This window comes from Porites lutea, chromosome 7 (assembly GCF_958299795.1).
Source record: "Porites lutea chromosome 7, jaPorLute2.1, whole genome shotgun sequence".
NCBI lineage: Eukaryota > Metazoa > Cnidaria > Anthozoa > Scleractinia > Poritidae > Porites > Porites lutea.
Window position 1 is genome coordinate 23646632 of NC_133207.1, and position 17539 is coordinate 23664170.

General features: G+C 40.2%; 2 pseudogenes; one reads left to right on the forward strand and one right to left on the reverse strand.

Moving 5' to 3' along the window:
- Positions 1–4789: 4789 nt before the first annotated feature.
- On the reverse strand, positions 4790–5710 carry LOC140944163 (uncharacterized; annotated as a pseudogene).
- Positions 5711–11124: 5414 nt separating this feature from the next.
- Positions 11125–15035, forward strand: LOC140944642 (uncharacterized; annotated as a pseudogene).
- Positions 15036–17539: the final 2504 nt, after the last annotated feature.

The window sequence follows — 17539 nt, forward strand, 5'->3', positions numbered from 1 at the left end:
AGTACAATGCAAGGTTCATGGAGAGTTACGCCCCACAAACCGATGTTCTGAGGGCACTGGTTAAAGCCGACGTTTTTAAGTGGGAAGAGAAACACCAGGAAGCATTCGAAGCTTTGAAGAATGCTCTAAGCGCTGATACAGTTTTAGCGTATTTTGATCCTGCCGCTGATCATGAAGTACATGTTGATGGCTGTCCCCTGAGGATCTCGGCGACGTTAGTCCAGCGCAGTCCGAATGAAGACCATTGGAGAGTGGTACAGTATGCGAGCAGGGCGCTGTCAGACCCCGAGCGGAGGTATTCCCAGATCGAGCTGGAGACATTAGCCGCTGATTTCGCGTGTAGAAAGTGTCACGTCTTCCTGTATGGCAAGCCATTCATAGTTGTCACTGGTCACAAGCCCTTGGAGGTCATTTTTAATAACCCGAGGCATGCAACGTCTATACGGTTGCAGAGAATGACTGTGCGAATGCTGGATTATGAGTTTAAGGTAGAATACAGGCCAGGGAAGACCAACATCTCAGACTACACATCAAGGCACCCCCTTCCTCTCGAGCAGAGCAGCAAAAGGGAACTGGGCACGACTAAAGATATCAGGCATTACGTGAATTTCGTAATTGAATATGATATTCCAAAGGCGATAAGCAAGGAAGAAATAATCGTGTCAACGGGAAATGACAGAGAATTACAGAAATTGATTAAGTGTGTCGAAGAGAAGAGTATAGACCATAAAGACGTAGACTTGAAGAAGTACTCTAACGTTTTCAACGAACTGGCAGTAGTTGATGGGCTCGTTCTTCGCGGCGAACGCATTGTAGTGTCTCAGACACTCAGGGAAGCCATGGTTAAGATTGCTCACGAAGGCCACCAAGGAATTGTTCGTACAAAGCAGTTACTCCGTGCCCATGTGTGGTTTCCTGGTATGGACACAATGGTCGAAAAGCATGTAGGGAAATGCCTCGCTTGCTAATCTACCACGCCCTGTCACACCAGAGAGCCTCTACAGATGACCGATTTGCCAAGGGATCCGTGGAAAAAGGTCAGTGTAGATTTCGCGGGGCCGTTACGAAACAAAGACATGGCTTTGGTCTTTAGGGACCAGTATGCAAGGTATCCAGTCGTTGAGTTTACATCAAGTACTTCTGCTGATTACGTCATTCCCCTATTTACGCGCGTGTTCAACACGTACGGAATCCCCTGAAGAGATCAAATCGGATAATGGGCCTCCGTTTAATGGATCAAAGTTTGCGAACTTTGCTCAGGAACAAGGGTTCAGACACCGAAAGGTCACCCCTGGGTGGGCTGAAGCTAATGGTGACGTGGAGCGTTTCATGCAAACCCTTAAGAAGAGTGCGAGAATTTCTAAACTTGAAGGGAAAGCTATTCGGGAGGGAGTGCAAAGAACGGTTGGCAGCTATCGCGCCACACCCCACCCAGCGACAAAGGAAAGCCCTGACATGCTCATGTTCGGCAGAGAGCTACGGAGGAAGCTACCGGAAAGGATCGTACCCGCAGGAGAAATTCCATACGACCCAATCAGACAAAGAGACGCGGCTAAAAAGAAGCAGATGAAAGAGTATGCGGACAAGAGGCGGAACGCCAGGGAAAGCCTTATAGTGGTTGGAGACCAAGTTCTTTTGAAGCAGAACAAAGCAGATGTTCTCACCCCAGCATTTGACCCCCGACCATTCTCAGTAATAGGCGTGAAAGGAAGTATGGTCACCGTGAAAAGGGGTAGGGAGATTAAATCTCGGAATTCATCCCATTGTAAGTTGCTGAAGCACACGAGGGAGAATGAGTACGTATAGCTGTGGATTTGAACCAAGAAGGTCTGCATACATCCATTGCGGAAGAAACTAAAATAGGAGCCAGGGAAGATTTGCAACCCAACAGCATCGGCGCATCCAGTGAGATGACAACTGGCGGTCCAGGTAACGAGCCAGATGGTCCACCGACATCCCTAGGAGGGACGGAAACGGAGGGACATTAACAGCAGCCTGACGATACTGCAGTAAGCGGGCCAAGAAGATCAGCGCGTGCAAGAACGTCTACGTGGAACACTTTTTACAGGGACTTTGAGCCACACTAGAAAAAGGGAGGGAGATGTAGTGTCGGGTCTCAAGGGACTTAATGTAATTAGATTAGGAATGAGAGTTAACATTCGAAGCAAAAAGGGACTTGATTTGCATATAGAACAGTGTAGAACGGACTAGTAGGAGGACTATTAACGGAACTAAGGGCGTAAAATGTAACCGTTTATTTGAGCTCGATTCGCGACTTTACATGAAACATAAAAATAACCGCTAAAAACATTAAAAGCAGGGGCGGATCTAGGGAGAAGGTGTAGGGAACAGCCTGACACTTTTTTCAAAGTGCATTTTTGTTTTTTGTAACGATTTATATTATCATACTTTTCAAGAGGTATGATAATTTTCAAGTATATTTCTCGCTAACATCAATATTAAACCAAAAAACTAGACAGTCGTGACACAGCCCCTCAAATTGAGAATAAGGCAAATTTAAGAAGGTGGATAGCTCTAACCAGTTCCTTCCTTTACATAAAAAAACGATATCAACATCACTATAGTTCCAAATTTCACTGACTTACCTTTAGGGGAATATTAAGAGCAGATGCAGCAGAGTCAGCAGCAGAGTCCTGGTTGATCATTTTAACCACGTCTTCAATTGTCGGTCTTGCAGTAGGATCAAATTGAATGCACTTTGCCCAAATTTTATGGACGAAAAACCAGTCGGTAGCATGTTTGTACTGATGTTTGGAAGCCTCTATGGGAACTTTCCTGTTCTTAAAGAGATTCTCAAGCGTCCGAATAGGCGCTTTCCCCCCCTTTAGGGCTTCTTGAATTTCCCCGTAGTATGGGTACCTGATGCTACGATTAAGAAGGACAAAGAGGGTCATGCCAAAAGACCAAATATCAGCCCTCTTAAGGTCTTCCGCTGACGCAGCAGGCAATCGCATCTCTTCGACTAGCATCTCGGGGGCCATATACACGGGTGTGCCTCGGTTTACCCGATTCGTTTTGGACTGTAGGATAGAATTGGTCTGTATTTCACTACAGCGGCTCTCGCCAAAATCAGCGACTTTACAAACTAAAGGGAGGCGTTCCTAGGCTTCCTCTATATCATCGATTGCCAAATCACAATAATGTTGATTGCCGATCAGGATATTTGCCGGCTAAAAATCTCGGTGAGCGACACCATTTTCGTGTACGTATTGTAGACCTGCTGCCATGTCCTTGCAAATAGTTGAGATAACATAGGACTATAAAAACAGCAGCACTCAGCGAAACCTTCAAGAACACCAAGAAATTGAGCAAGGGAGCTCACTTTCTGCTCCACACCAAATGGTTTAAAATCAAAGTAGACGTACTCTAGCACAAGGGCAAATGGATTATTGCAGATACCCTTGAAGTCTACGATGTTTGGGTGCTTTAGCCTTTGTAGTATCCTTGCCTCCTTTATAAAGGTCTTCTTGTCCAAAACGTCATCGCTTAGCATTTTCGTCACGACTACCTTTTCGACAGTTGCATTTGCTTCTCCATTCTTACTCGCGAATGGGACGTCAGCAGTAAAAACCGCACCGTACGCCCCATTACCAATTATCTCCTTGTTGGTAAAACACCTGGAGTCAGACAGCGGCAGACCCGAGCAGTCTAGGGTCGTTTGCTTGATAACTGGAATTTTTAAAAATGCCATAGTCCCGACAGATTTTAAAAACCTCGAGCACAGAGAAACTTTTCTCCACACGTGTACACCAAGAAAACTTACGCAAATGCAAGTTACTCAATTTCCGGAATTGACACGTCACGTGAATTATGACTGACTAGCACTTGTCATGCTGTTAAACTAAATTGAAACTACAAAAGTCACGAATTCCAGTTATATCACACGAATGTCAAGGTGTATCGGAGTTTTCTGGAAAATTTAATTTATTCAAATGGATTATTCCTTTTCACGTTGCATGGTTCGAGCTTTTGTTGCTTGTACATTTTTCGAAAGTATAACAAAAACAAGCTTTTTAAGCGTGAGTAACTGGAAGCCAGACATGAGTACTAGAGTCGTCCTAGAGGCGTGGTCTTGGCAGGTATCCAGGGAGGGTACTCCCACTAATAGCCTAGATATGTGAAAGGGGTACCTTTACCTTCCAAAAAGGGTACAGTAAAGGTTAAGGGGTCGGAACTCGAGGCGGAGTCTCAACGTATAAAACTTTGTCGAGTACCTCCTACCGGGCAGGTATTCTAATAAAAGTGACAGGAAAGGGATTATGCCATTACCGTAGCCTCGGCATGGCCTTCATTCACACGTTGGTTGGAATCTATTAATTTGACTCTACACCTCTTTTGAAAACGATGTGTTGCCTGCAAGGCGTGGAGAGTAGTGGAATGGAAGTTAGATTTAGTCTTACGCATGGTTAAATTTGAGCTATTACCATACCCCCCCCCCCCCCCTCCCCCTGGGCAATTACAATTGTTTTTTTTTTCTCTTCTGGAGGTCTCTTTTTAAACTCTGGGCATGGAGAAGGTGGCAATTTCCCACCACCGAGCTCCTGATTGACCTGATATTGGTAACATCTTTTTTGAGAGCAGTAAGTAATTCCGAACAATGGCAAAACAAGATGTCTTGCGAACTTTTATAAACGTTTTTCTATGGTTCATTGAGTCTTGAGTTCAGAACTTTTCAGGAATTGATGTTTACGCAATGAGCACATTAGATCATATTTAAATGCTATTTTGCGCCTTACAAATAATAAATCGTTATTATTGTTAATAATAATAATAATAATAAAGTATTTATTCATCAAGAGATAAAAATACATATCTTTTGTTACAAGTAAGTGTAAGAAATTTTAAAAAGTTAAAAAGTAAGAATTAAAAAATATATATCGGTATATATATCTAGTATATTACATAGCTAATTCACATTTAAAAACTAAACGATTAATAAAAGAGTTTTTAAAGCGCATAGTGTTAATCTTAGGTTTAAAACAAGTTTCTTTCCTAAGATTGTAGCTGGAGGGTTTAACCCGAGGCATAATAGATAAAAGTGGATGTCCTTTGGCATTGGAAACTTTTCTGAAAATTTTACGGTCTTCCCTCTCTAAGAAATCATAAACACTTGCAGGCCTAGACGTATATTTCCTTTTAAAACAGCGGTCTAAGAAACATTGTACGGGTGTAAGATATCGGACTCGGGCGCGGCGTAGACAGATAATGCGTAATTAATTTTAGGTAGAACTATAGTATTAAAGAGAAGGTCTATTTCTGACTGATTGTACCCTTCTTTGCGCAGCGTTCTAAGGATATGTAAGGATTTGTTAGCTTTAATAAGTTTGTTCTTCACGTGCACTGAAAATTTGCTGTCACATTGGAAGGTGACGCCCAAAATCTCAACTTCTTTACAGCTTGGTATCATCCCAATAGGTGAATAGAGATCGTGGTTGCCTCTCTCTTTGATCGTCAGCTCTTTACATTTGCTTGGGTTGCAAGACATTCCATTTGTATTCGTCCAATCTAAAAACTGTGACACTAACTGATTGGAGTAGTCTACCTCCTTCCATACAGGAGCAATAATTGTCGTATCATCAGCGTACTTAAATAGCGCGTCATGATTACCTAAAGTGATGTTAAGATCATTGAGGAAGATGTTAAAAAGGTAAGGACCGCTAACGCTACCTTGAGTTGTCCCTTGGTTAACCGGTTTGTACCAGTTTCCAGTCACACTCAACATATCCTTTGTTTTCTATCCTTTAAAAAGTTCAAGTACCAATTGGTAATATATAGATTCAGTGGGAGCTTTTTTAATTTATTAGCAAGAAGTTCATGTTTCACAGAGTCAAAAGCTTTGCTGAATTCCATAGCAAAAAGGCGAACTGCTTTACAATCCGGGTTATCCAAGTAGCTGTTTGTCCTATGTTGAATTGACAAGAGAGCATCGGTACAGTTTCCACCTTTTCTGTAGGCGAACTGTGAGGTGCTGAGGTGGCTTTCAATTGTCTCGCGGGCATAGCAGTGGTACACAATTTTCTCAAAAGCCCTCGCTATAACAGGAGTTATATTAATGCCGCGATAATCACCGAGTGCTTTAGGAACACCCACTTTGGGGAGGAGGGGTGATGATCGCACGCTTCCACGATGATGGCAAACACTGAGTAGAGATTGAGAGATTCCAGATTTCGGTGATAAGAGGCGTGAAAAACTCTGCATGCTCTTTCCAAACCCAGTAAGAAATCTGGTCGGGTCCAGTCACAGTTCTTTTGAGAGCGCTAAGTAAATTCCAGACCTGCCGTTCGGAGATTACCGGGATCTCCACCTCGCTGCTGATTGTGACAGGAGTTGGTCAGCCTCCTCCTCAGGCGCTTCGTTTTTCGCATGGCAGAGGCGAGCGCGAAACGAGTGACTGGTGATGAACCGCAGGGGACCATGGGAAGGGTACAGACGGCAGGCGAAGCGCCTGCCAGATCTTGTGTCGTTTTCTTGGCAAAAAAGTCGTTTTCTTGGCACGGCCCAATTTTTGGTCTTTTTAAGTCTTGGAAGCGATCAATTTTAGTAGCATATTGTTGTAAACATTGTAAACTTTGAGTAGACAGGTAAATGTCTCAAAATTTCCAAAACCTGAGGTAGAAATAATCGATAGGCTGCAAAGGAGTCGGATTCTTACGAATCGAAGACCTCTAACAAAATATTTGATGACTTGACGGTATCGGGTAAGCCTTATATTTTAGTATTTAACTTGTCGTTTATTGCAGAATCCGGATTAGTAAAGTACAGCGTAGGCGACCATGTTTCTATTTTTCGCTCTTTTAGGTCAAATCCACCGAACAACGAGCAAGTAACCTTTGAAAGAACTGCAAGGCCTAGCTAGATTGTGCAAGGTCAGGAGTTGATTATCAAGACCACATTATGTCCTTACACCAAGATTTAAGTCTGCGACGTTACTAACTATGAAACCACCGACAGATGGATACATTTAAGTTGATGCTTTTGACAAAATAAATAAAAATGCTTAACTTGTTGAAGCTTACAATTACCTGACTCTCGGTATAAGATCCCTAGATTCTCGAGAGATTAGTAATGAACTTTATTTTCGGATCAGGGAAGGTGTTGAAGAGAAGGAAGGTGCCAGCATTGATCAATCCATCATTCTGGACTACCTCTGTCAATCTTGATGAGGGAGACGAAAATCTCCAGCTGTAAAGGCAGTCTTTTCTAGCTTAATTTTTTTAGTATTTTGTTATATTGTACAATAAATAATGCTATAATATTTTTATCGATTTTATCTTTTGTAGGAGATTTTGTTATTGCTATCATTAGTTTTAACTTTATTTCATTTTATTTACGGGTGTAACGATTCATATTCCTTGCGATTCGATTTCGATTATTGCCTTTCTATGATTTCGATTCGATTATGTAAATGTTTCTTAATTCTTATACATAACGCATAATGTAAACAGCATGCAACCCTAAACCCTCAATATAAGAATAGTAACAGGGACAGTAGGAATCACAGTTGCTTTGTTCGTCGCCATGTTTCAGAACCTGACAAAGAGTGTGTCGCACATGGTTAATTGCCTTCCTTCAACCTTCCCTTGAGAATTTCCAAATACAACATTTTTACCAGGCAACGCAAAATGGCGCACAAACTACTATTGTCTTTGCTCATCAATCAAAAACGCACATTAAAGAGTTCTGGATTCTTATTTTAGAATATAATAACTCACTTAGGGCACCCTGGAAAAGGTGTGCAAAAGTCGAACCAAACTCGCAACATGGAAGCAAACAATCCTGAATTGAACTGAACGGTCATAATCACAATTAATCGAGAATTTGATTAATTGTTACACTACTAATTTTATTTAGCTAGATGTCTGGCATGATGGCACCCCTATTGCAAGACTTGAATAAAGGTTGAATAAAGTATTTTGTTCAGTTAAAACACAATGATTCAATGACCACACTACTACATCTCACTCAAACTCCAGGTCTATAGTCTCAATGTGTAGTTATTGGGACACACAAATGTAAAAGAAGGGGAATGGGCTTAACCCTTTTTTAACAGAATTCAGTTCAATGACAACATGCCCATTCAATAATCTCAGTAACCCATGTACAGAGGAAGGGACAACTGTACACATGCTTTTGTCACAGCATTAGTTCAAAAAACACACATCAACCCAATTTCCATTGTCCAAAACGAAGGAATTATAGCCGGAGCAAAGTATTTTATTACTTTGGGTAAGACAGCTAGATCGAGTTTAAGTTTGATTAGGGGTGCAGCTTTTCTCTTTTGCTGACCATAGTTCAATTACCTGAGCACATCTCAGTTCAATAATCTTGGCAGAAGTTCATAAAGCATACATCATTTCAATGTCCAGTGACACTAATTTAAGGAATAGGAGCAATATTTTCTATTTCTCTGGGTGAGGTGGAAGCAATGGAAAGGGGTGAGGGTTTTGCATGGCTGAGCTTCTGGTCCATACTTAAAACAGCTGGCATTTTTCAGCACTTGACACTGTTAATGGACCTGACATCAGCCTACTAATAGTGAAGTAGTGTTTTTTACTGCATATTCTTCCAGTTTGTCCAGGGGCCTGTTTTTCCTGTTCTTTCCATTCGATGCTTGTATCTTGATTATAATTTTGTAGTTAAAATTTCTAGGAAGGGGGTTGGGGGTTAGTAGTTCTGCAAAACCATCTATACTTATGTTAATGTTTTTTGCATTTGGCAATTCTGGGTCCATTGATAATTATGATATGATCTTGTATTCCTCTACAACTCCAAAGCAGGTCAAAAACTACCCCTTCAGAAGACTTGTGAGGGGAATTTTATGCTACCACAGGTTTGCCAAGAAAGGAACCATGTATAAGCAATCACAGGAACAACAATGTTGAATCTGGGTAGAATGATCCCAAGAACTTCATAATACTCAGTCTTTCCTACCACCAGTTGGCATTAGGACAATGCAATCATTATTCTCTAAAATGGCATTCACAGCATCTTGTTTGCTATGAAATTTGAAATATTCAAACATAATTATTTTTTTAAAAAGTGTCTAGGGCTATGTCTCCTGTCTGGCTAAATGGTAGTTACGGTGGTATCTCATCAACCACATCGCCCTCTTCCATCAGGGTAACAAAATTGTCTATCATCTTAAAATCAAAGTTACCAATAATTTAAGACACACGTGATGTGCTATAAAAGAGCATGGCAAAACTAAATTGGTCTACTGTGCAATATCACAAAAACAAATAGAAAACAATAGAGACCAGGCATATAAATAAAAAGTAAGTAGGATTTATTTACACCAGGCTGTGCATTCAGCGACAAGTCTAGTACCCAGTGGTGATCGAACAATAAAAAAATGCAAGTTAAAAAAAGCCTAGAGCTAGTTTTGTGGCTGTTTTTCCTGTAAGTACATAAGCTTACATTGTTGTGCAAATGATACACAATGCGAAATCCTGAGACAAAAATTTAGCAGATTTATTATCTATTTAATAACATAACTTAGACGTCTTGAGACTAGTCAGACTGGTTTGTTCCCTTTTCGAGTACTCAAGATGCAGCGTGCAGCAAATAGTATTAAAGCTTTACAAAATATTTGGCTTCATTTGGCTGTTGCAACAATTCTCACAATTCTCAGCTCGCCATCATGTTTTCACTTCGACTAAAGAGATCGTTTCATCACTAGGGACCTTAACAGAAACGATTACTAACTTACTAAATTTCCTGACCGGCTGTTACCTTGGCGTGCGGAATTTCATGAAAATTAAAGGCAGTACTGTCCCGTCCGCGGCTAGTAGTTTTTCGATTTAAAGTTCGGTAGTAAACATTATGTCAAATCCAATGTCCAATGTGTGGGGTGAAAACAGCTTCCTCTTCATAAACACGACGTGTATAGGCAATGATTCGCTCAAAATTCGCAAAATGCACAGGGGTGAACTTATTTTAAAAATTGCATGTTTGTCCGCCATTACTCTTCCCGCCATCTTGAAAACAAGATCTGCCAGACGTCTCGCCCGTTATCTCCTTCCCGCCTTCCTTTGCGCGCACGTTTAAAGAGAGACGTCTGGGTACGAGGCAGGGAGTTGGTTCTATGTACATATCATCTGAGCAGAGCCTAGCGAAGTAATCATTCAAGTCCATCAGACAACTGTTATCCAGGTTTACTTTGCTGGATGCACCACAGGGCACCCACACAATCTGTTTGTGTAGCCGATTGTTATTTTATAGTAGATATACTGGATTTACCGTTTGCTTCACCTATAGCAAAATATCGCTAACTATGTATATAAATCAATGATAAATAAACCTTGAATTACCTTACCTGTGGTATATAGTCGTCCTTCTACTTCAAAAGCGGTTTTTTTGAGCGATTTTGAAGGAATTTGAGTTCGCGGTTGACTGTTCCATATATAAGACTCAGACCCTGCGAAATATTAATCATTTTATTGGTGGACACAATTTGTTTCAGACGAAAAGGATATATTTGCTGAATAAAGGTGAAAAAACGCCATTTCGCAAAATAGTAATTGTGGCAAAATTACTACTTTGCGAAAGGAGTTCTACTACGGCCAATAAAATGAGAGGTGCCCAGACTCTTTAAAATATTAATCAATTTATTGGTGGATACAATTTTTTTCGGACGAGAAGGACATATTTGCTAAATATAGGGGAAAAAAAAGGTTAAAAAACGCCATTTCGCAAGATAGTAAATCTGGCAAAATTACTACTTTGCGAAATGAGTACTAGTACGGCTAATAAAATGAGAAGTCACCAGACTCTTCGAAATATAAATCATTTTATTGGTGGACACAATTTGTTTCAGATGAAAAGAACATATTTGCTAAATATAGGTGAAAAAAACGCCATTTCGCAAAACAGTAATTGTATTGAAATTACTACTTTGCGAAAAAGGTAAAAATCCGTCATTTTTCGTTAACTATTACTTCCAAACACATTGTCAATGTTGTCTTAAGCTGAGTTTAGGTTAATAAACATTTTTTCTCCCTCTCCCGTATATTTCGTTTCGTTTCGCAAAATAGAATAACCCGTTTTTTAAGTTTCCTTGGCCTGGCGCCGATCAACGAAAACGCCTGGGCGGATCATTCAAAAATGATCGAAGGAGAGGCTAAGCGTTTACTCGAGAAAGAATTAAACCGTGCTTCTCGTGGTGTAAAAGAGTGGAAGTTTTCCAACGGAGAATTAAACTGTTCACTTGAAGATGTTGAAGAAAGTGTTGTGGACATTGGGGTAACGATCGATGCCTTGTGGGGTGCGCGAGGATGCTCAGCTTCTGTTACTGTGGAAGCCGCAACTTCTGTTGACACAGGAAAAGTTGTGAACGTGGTTCACCTATGTTCTTCTTGCACTGAGTGTAAAAAGATGGAGAAGACGAGGAAAGAAGAGAACATAACCGCTGGGTTCATTAGTCACGAGCCAAATTGCTATGTAAACCACGAGGGTAGTAGTCTGCTACACAGCCGTTATTAGTGTCGTCACGCAACGCTCCTGGGGAGGAGCGTTGCGTGACCACACTAATAACGGCTGTGTAGCAGACTAGGAGGGTAGTGCTGCAGTAAGTTGTAAATCCACATTTTTGAAACTAAATTTCTATGTAGATACTGACAAAAACGGAATTTCAGTAGTTCCCTAAGTTGTGTAAAAACATGTAAGCAGATCATTTTTTATAATTTTTTTTCATGAAAAACAAAAGCATATTAATTAGAACATGGGCAATACTACCTGCAAACAGATCTTGAAATGATAAAATTAGTTTGTTCCTGTTACATGTTACCTGTCAAAGTCCTATTGTTAGAGAAAATTGATCCCTCTCCGATATCAATCAGAATAAACATTTAGGTGTTATAATCTCATTCCAGGTAGGATGGCGCCAAAAATGTATTTTCTATTTTATCTCCGAACGCAAATTTTGAAGATCGACTCGTACGTTTTGAACTCCAAGTCGGCAGCCTGTTAATCAATTTGGCTAAAATTTGGCCAGAGTAATGCCATATATCTCTTCTACAAAACTGTGTCTGCGAATTTTAATACTCCTTTTCATTTTAAAGCTAGAGCTTTTTTTCCACCGGGAGTGTTGACTAATTGCCTTCCCCAACTTCATTTGCTAATAAAAGAAAAACAAACGCAGTTGTCAAAAATCTGAGACACAGTTTTTTAGTGGAACGTGTTGAGAAGCGAATGCGGTGTTAAGAGAGTGTCTCTGTAAAAGCGGTCTGGTCGATTTTGCTTGAGGCACAGATTTAGCTCATTTCTTGTGTGTTGTAAGACATTCATGTACCTATACTAAAACCACAATCCGTTTGATCGGATCTCTTTATTTTTCAGAGTTTTACGGAAATTAAATTTCACTTGAGCGAAGACCTGTCGTGACACTTTTCAAGACTTTAATTTGAGACAATTTGGAGGACAATTTACAAAAAAGTACGGGATTCAGCAAAAATCAAATACCACAGACATGTATAACTCTATCTTATCCATCGAGGCGACTTTCGTGAACATCACGTTTCAATCAAGCAATCAGGAAGACTTGAACGACACCTTATCGGTTCGCTTAAGTCATACACGAGAAAAACGATCAAATTCAAGGTACATTTTTGAAAAAGTGAGGCGTTTTTAACTGATCCAACTAATATAGCTAGGAAGTAGGTGCCATGGAAAAGGTAACTACAGAAAAAAACTTTGCGGCCCGACCTTTACTAAAACTTTATAACTCCGTGAACTTACCTAATTTTCGCAATCTCCAAGTTTTGCCGCCATTTTGAGGGACTTGTCAACATGAAGCGTAGCAGATATAAATCGAGCAGGTAGATCTAAAACCGTCAGAATACATACGAAAGCATTCAAATGAACTTCACTTTCAATTCTAGGGGCAAAATTTGAAATGCGTCCATTTCTTCCAACAATTCAAACACTACAACTAGTGTTCGAATTTCCCTCGTTGATTCCACCGTAAGAAATAACCTGTGACACCCAAGCTTCGATTCGAACGTGAAGTACGAATCAAACAACATAACTGCTTCATCTTCGAGGCCATATCACGCTGGTATTTTGATTTTCTGATCGACGAACGGTGATCAGGAAGTGATCGCCATGTTTACCTCATAAACGTGACCGCTGACCAGCCGCTGAGAGAAAACAGTACGGCGCAGGGTTGTGTGGGTGGCGGACTTATCGTCATAAGATATTCGAATACACGCTAAAAAAGCTTTAGGACTCTCAGTCTAAACAGTGAAGGCATGCTTCGTGGTACAGACAACTTTTATTTTATTCTCATAACTTTTTCCTTTAAATTAGAAGTGGTATTAATAGAGTTATTTAAATATTTTTAACCGAGGTACCCATATGACCTTTTTGCTTGTCATCAGTGGTATAAAATAAGGTGTCTTTTCTTCCAGAACCTTTTATTTATGCATTATTGCACGGAATGAACACTATACATAGAAGGTTTGTTCTAAGTCAGTTTTGCTGTTCCCAAGAATGTATGCAAAATCATTGCTTTATACAAAGCTGACTCTAAACTAAGATTTTTCGTAAGAGTAACCAATGTCATTTACGTAAGGTGTTAATAAAACTAGCAATGTACAATTATTAGCGTTTTCCACTTATAAGCCTGACATACAATTGTCAAGTGAACTATGTTAGTTTCAGCTCATTCCTCGATTCGATGTGACCTTTTATCACTAAACCCCATTCTTTTGATTTGCAATTTTCCTGTACTTTTTTTTCATACGACAACGACAAAGAGTTTTATAAGTAAACCGATTTTTTGGTTTACCACGCTTGTTACATTGTATATACAAATACATGCAAAAGGTCGGCTAAATAAGCTCCTCCTCCTGCTCCTAATTTTTTGGGTTGCCTTCGCCCCATGCCTCTGCACGACTCCCTGTCGGCTAAAAGGAAATTTGAAATACTGCTTTGCAGGACACATCTTCTTTTTCACTTTTATTTACCTTCTACAATTTTTTACAAGTTTGTAAAGATAAAAAAAAAACACAAAGGTTTTTACAAGTAGACTGTTTTTTTTTGTACCACTCTTAATATATACAAATACTTTGTTCTGGCAAAATGGTGGCTAAGAACGACTGAATAAATACCTCCTTCGAAATAAAATGATGCTGTTTGGTTTCCCGTTAAATCATTACGTAAGAGTGACGCGCGTCTGTTCAAATTGTGACAAAACCACGTCACAAAGTCCAAGCAAAAGAGAAAAAAGTGTAATTTCCATAACCAACTTACAATCTCTCCATTATAGATATCTACAAGGGCTATTGGGTCACTGCTTGATGGTGTAATTATCCTTCCACTGAGCACTGGCATTCGTCGGTCATTTCCTTTATTTTTGACATTAGAACAGCTTTGAAATCTCTAGATTTAAGCTGGGTTAAAAAATTCTCATCCCTTACCCTTTCAGAAGACGACGGTACCAATGTTATCGAGAGACAGGGTAGCGAACCTTTCCAGTCGAATTTAAGTGAAGGATGGGCACTTCATAAGCCAAAAGGTGGTGCTGTTCGCTTCTAAGAGAAAGTAAGGCAGTATCTCACCTCCAAGTTTGAAATTGGTGAACAATCTGGAAGGAAAGAGGATCTGCGACAAGTCTCGCAAGATATGAGGAAAGCGAAGGGAAAAAACTGGGAGCGCCTGTTTTCTCGGGAAGAGTGGCTAACCAAAGCCCAAATACAAGGATTTTTCTTCCGTTTGTCCTTCTCGAGATGGAGACGGGCAGGTTCGTCTCCGAGCACCGCAGTTGACGATAAATCTGACGAGGAATTAATTGACGAGGAAGAAGTGAATCACATCACCACCGTCGAATCAGTTGTAACAGAAATTGGCTTCACGCATCCAATTGTCATGACATTTATGACTTGTGTGACTACGTCAAGGAGGAAAAATTGAACTATTTTACTGTTTCCATGCTTAAGGAAATCTGTACTTTCTTCGAGCTCCCATTTAAATGGGAGTCGTGCAGAGGCATGGGGCGAAGGCAACCAAAAAATTAGGAGCAGGAGGAGGAGCTTATTTAGCCGACCTTTTGCATGTATTTGTATATACAATGTGATAAGCGTGGTAAACCAAAAAATCGGTTTACTCATAAAACTCTTTGTCGTTGTCGCATGAAAAAAAAGTACAGGAAAATTGCAAATCAAAAGAATGGGGTTTAGTGATAAAAGGTCACATCGAATCGAGGAATGAGCTGAGGCTTATAAGTGGAAAACGCTAAACATTGTACATTGCTAGTTTTATTAACACCTTACGTAAATTACATTGGTTACTGTTGCGGAAAATCATATTTTAGAGTCAGCTTTGTATAAAGCAATGATTTTGCATACATTCTTGGGAACAGCAAAACCGACTTAGATCAAACCTTCTAAGTATAGTGTTCATTCCGTGCAATAACGCATAAATAAAAGGTTCTGGAAGAAAAGATACCTTGTTTTATACCACTGATGACAAGCAAAAAGGTCATATGGGTACCTCGGTTAAAAATATTTAAATAACTCTATTAATTAATACCACTTCTAATTTAAAGGAAAAAATTATGAGAATAAAATAAAAGTTGTCTGTACTACGAAGCATGCCTTCACTGTTTAGACTGAGAGTCCTAAAGCTTTTTTTAGCGTGTATTCGAATATCTTATGACGATAAGTCCGCCACCCACACAACCCTGCGCCGTACTGTTTTCACTCAGCGGGTGATCAGCGGTCACGTTTATGAGGTAAACATGGCGATCACTTCCTGATCACCGTTCGTCGATCAGAAAATCAAAATACCAGCGTGATATGGCCTCGAAGATGAAGCAGTTATGTTGTTTGATTCATACTTCACATTCGAATCGAAGCTTGGGTGTCACAGGTTATTTCTTACGGTGGAATCGACGAGGGAAATTCGAACACTAGTTGTAGTGTTTGAATTGTTGAAAGAAATGGACGCATGGAGATGTAAGAATGGTAGGTTTAACGAACAGTTTCAAATTTTGCCCCTTGAATTGAAAGTGAAGTTCATTTGAATGCTTTCGTATGTATTCTGACGGTTTTAGATCTACCTGCTCGATTTATATCTGCTACGCTTCATGTTGACAAGTCCCTCAAAATGGCGGCAAAACTTGGAGATTGCCGAAAACTAGGTAAGTTCACGGAGTCATAAAGTTTTAGTAAAGGTCGGGCCGCAAAGTTTTTTTCTGTAGTTACCTTTTCTATGGCACCTACTTCCTAGCTATATTAGTTGGATCAGTTAAGAACGCCTCACTTTTTCAAATATGTACCTTGAATTTGATCGGTTTTCTCGTGTGTGACTCAAGTGAACCGATAAGGTGTCGTTCAAGTCTTCCTGTTTGCTTGATTGAAACGTGATGTTCACGAAAGTCGCCTCGATGGATAAGATAGAGTTAATATACATGGCTGTGGTATTTGTTTTTGCTGAGTCCAGTAGTTTGTTGTAAATTGTCCGCCAAAGTTGCCTCAAATTAATGTCTTGAAAAGTGTCACGGCAGGCCTTCGCTCGAGTGAAATTTAATTTCCGTAAAACACTGAAAAATGAAGAGATCCGATCAAACGGATTGTGGTTTAGTATAGGTACATGAGTGTCTTACAACACACAAGAAATGAGCTAAATCTGTGCCTCAAGCAAAATCGACCGGACCGCTCTTATAGAGACACTCTCCTAATTGTTTTCGGCTTCCGTTTATTTCCGGCGGGAATGGAACATGATTTATAGAGACGTGTACTTTTACACAAAGCGTTCCAATTTCGAAACACATTTGAGTAAATCGTTTTTGTTAATTCAAATCCATAATCTGTAATTATTAAGCTTTTAGAAAAAATATGGTTTATAGGGTTTTTTATAAAAACAACTAACGCTACAGCGATCCGCGCGCGGACGGTCCTGAAGGGTGGCTGATAAACAGGAATTGAAGGCAAAACTATAAATGCATGTTTTTACGTATGAATAAAATGTGCGGTTTTATATCATTTACTTCTCGATCGAACTCTTTGACTGGCGCTTTTAATTGTTACAACCTTCGGTATTTGTTGGCTACAATTCTTTCTCTCGATAATGTTGGGGCATTTTTTTTGTTAACAATGACCAGAAAACCCACCGGCCTAACTCATATCAACAATGCAACTATTAACCGTCATGGCGTGCTGCACCCATCCGAACAGAGTTTCGCAACCGTTGATAGGGTGCGTCTTGATCTCGCATGCCACCCGTTTAGCACCGACGTCAAAGGATTTCTACTACAGAACTTTCAACCGCGGCAGTGTTCGCTCAGTCGGTAAAGCAAGTGACTGCAGAGCGGGAGGTCGCGGGTTCGATTCCCGGGGCTGGACCAATACTCAGGGTCTTAACATAACTGAGAAAAGAAGGTACTACCTTTGTACTGCAAGCGGCTAGACCTTCGCTTGGCTCGGATGACCACGTAAAATGGCGGTCCCGTCTCCACTAAGAGAAGTAAAAAATAGTGTCCCCAATTAGTACTTTAGTACTAAATACATTGACACTCAAA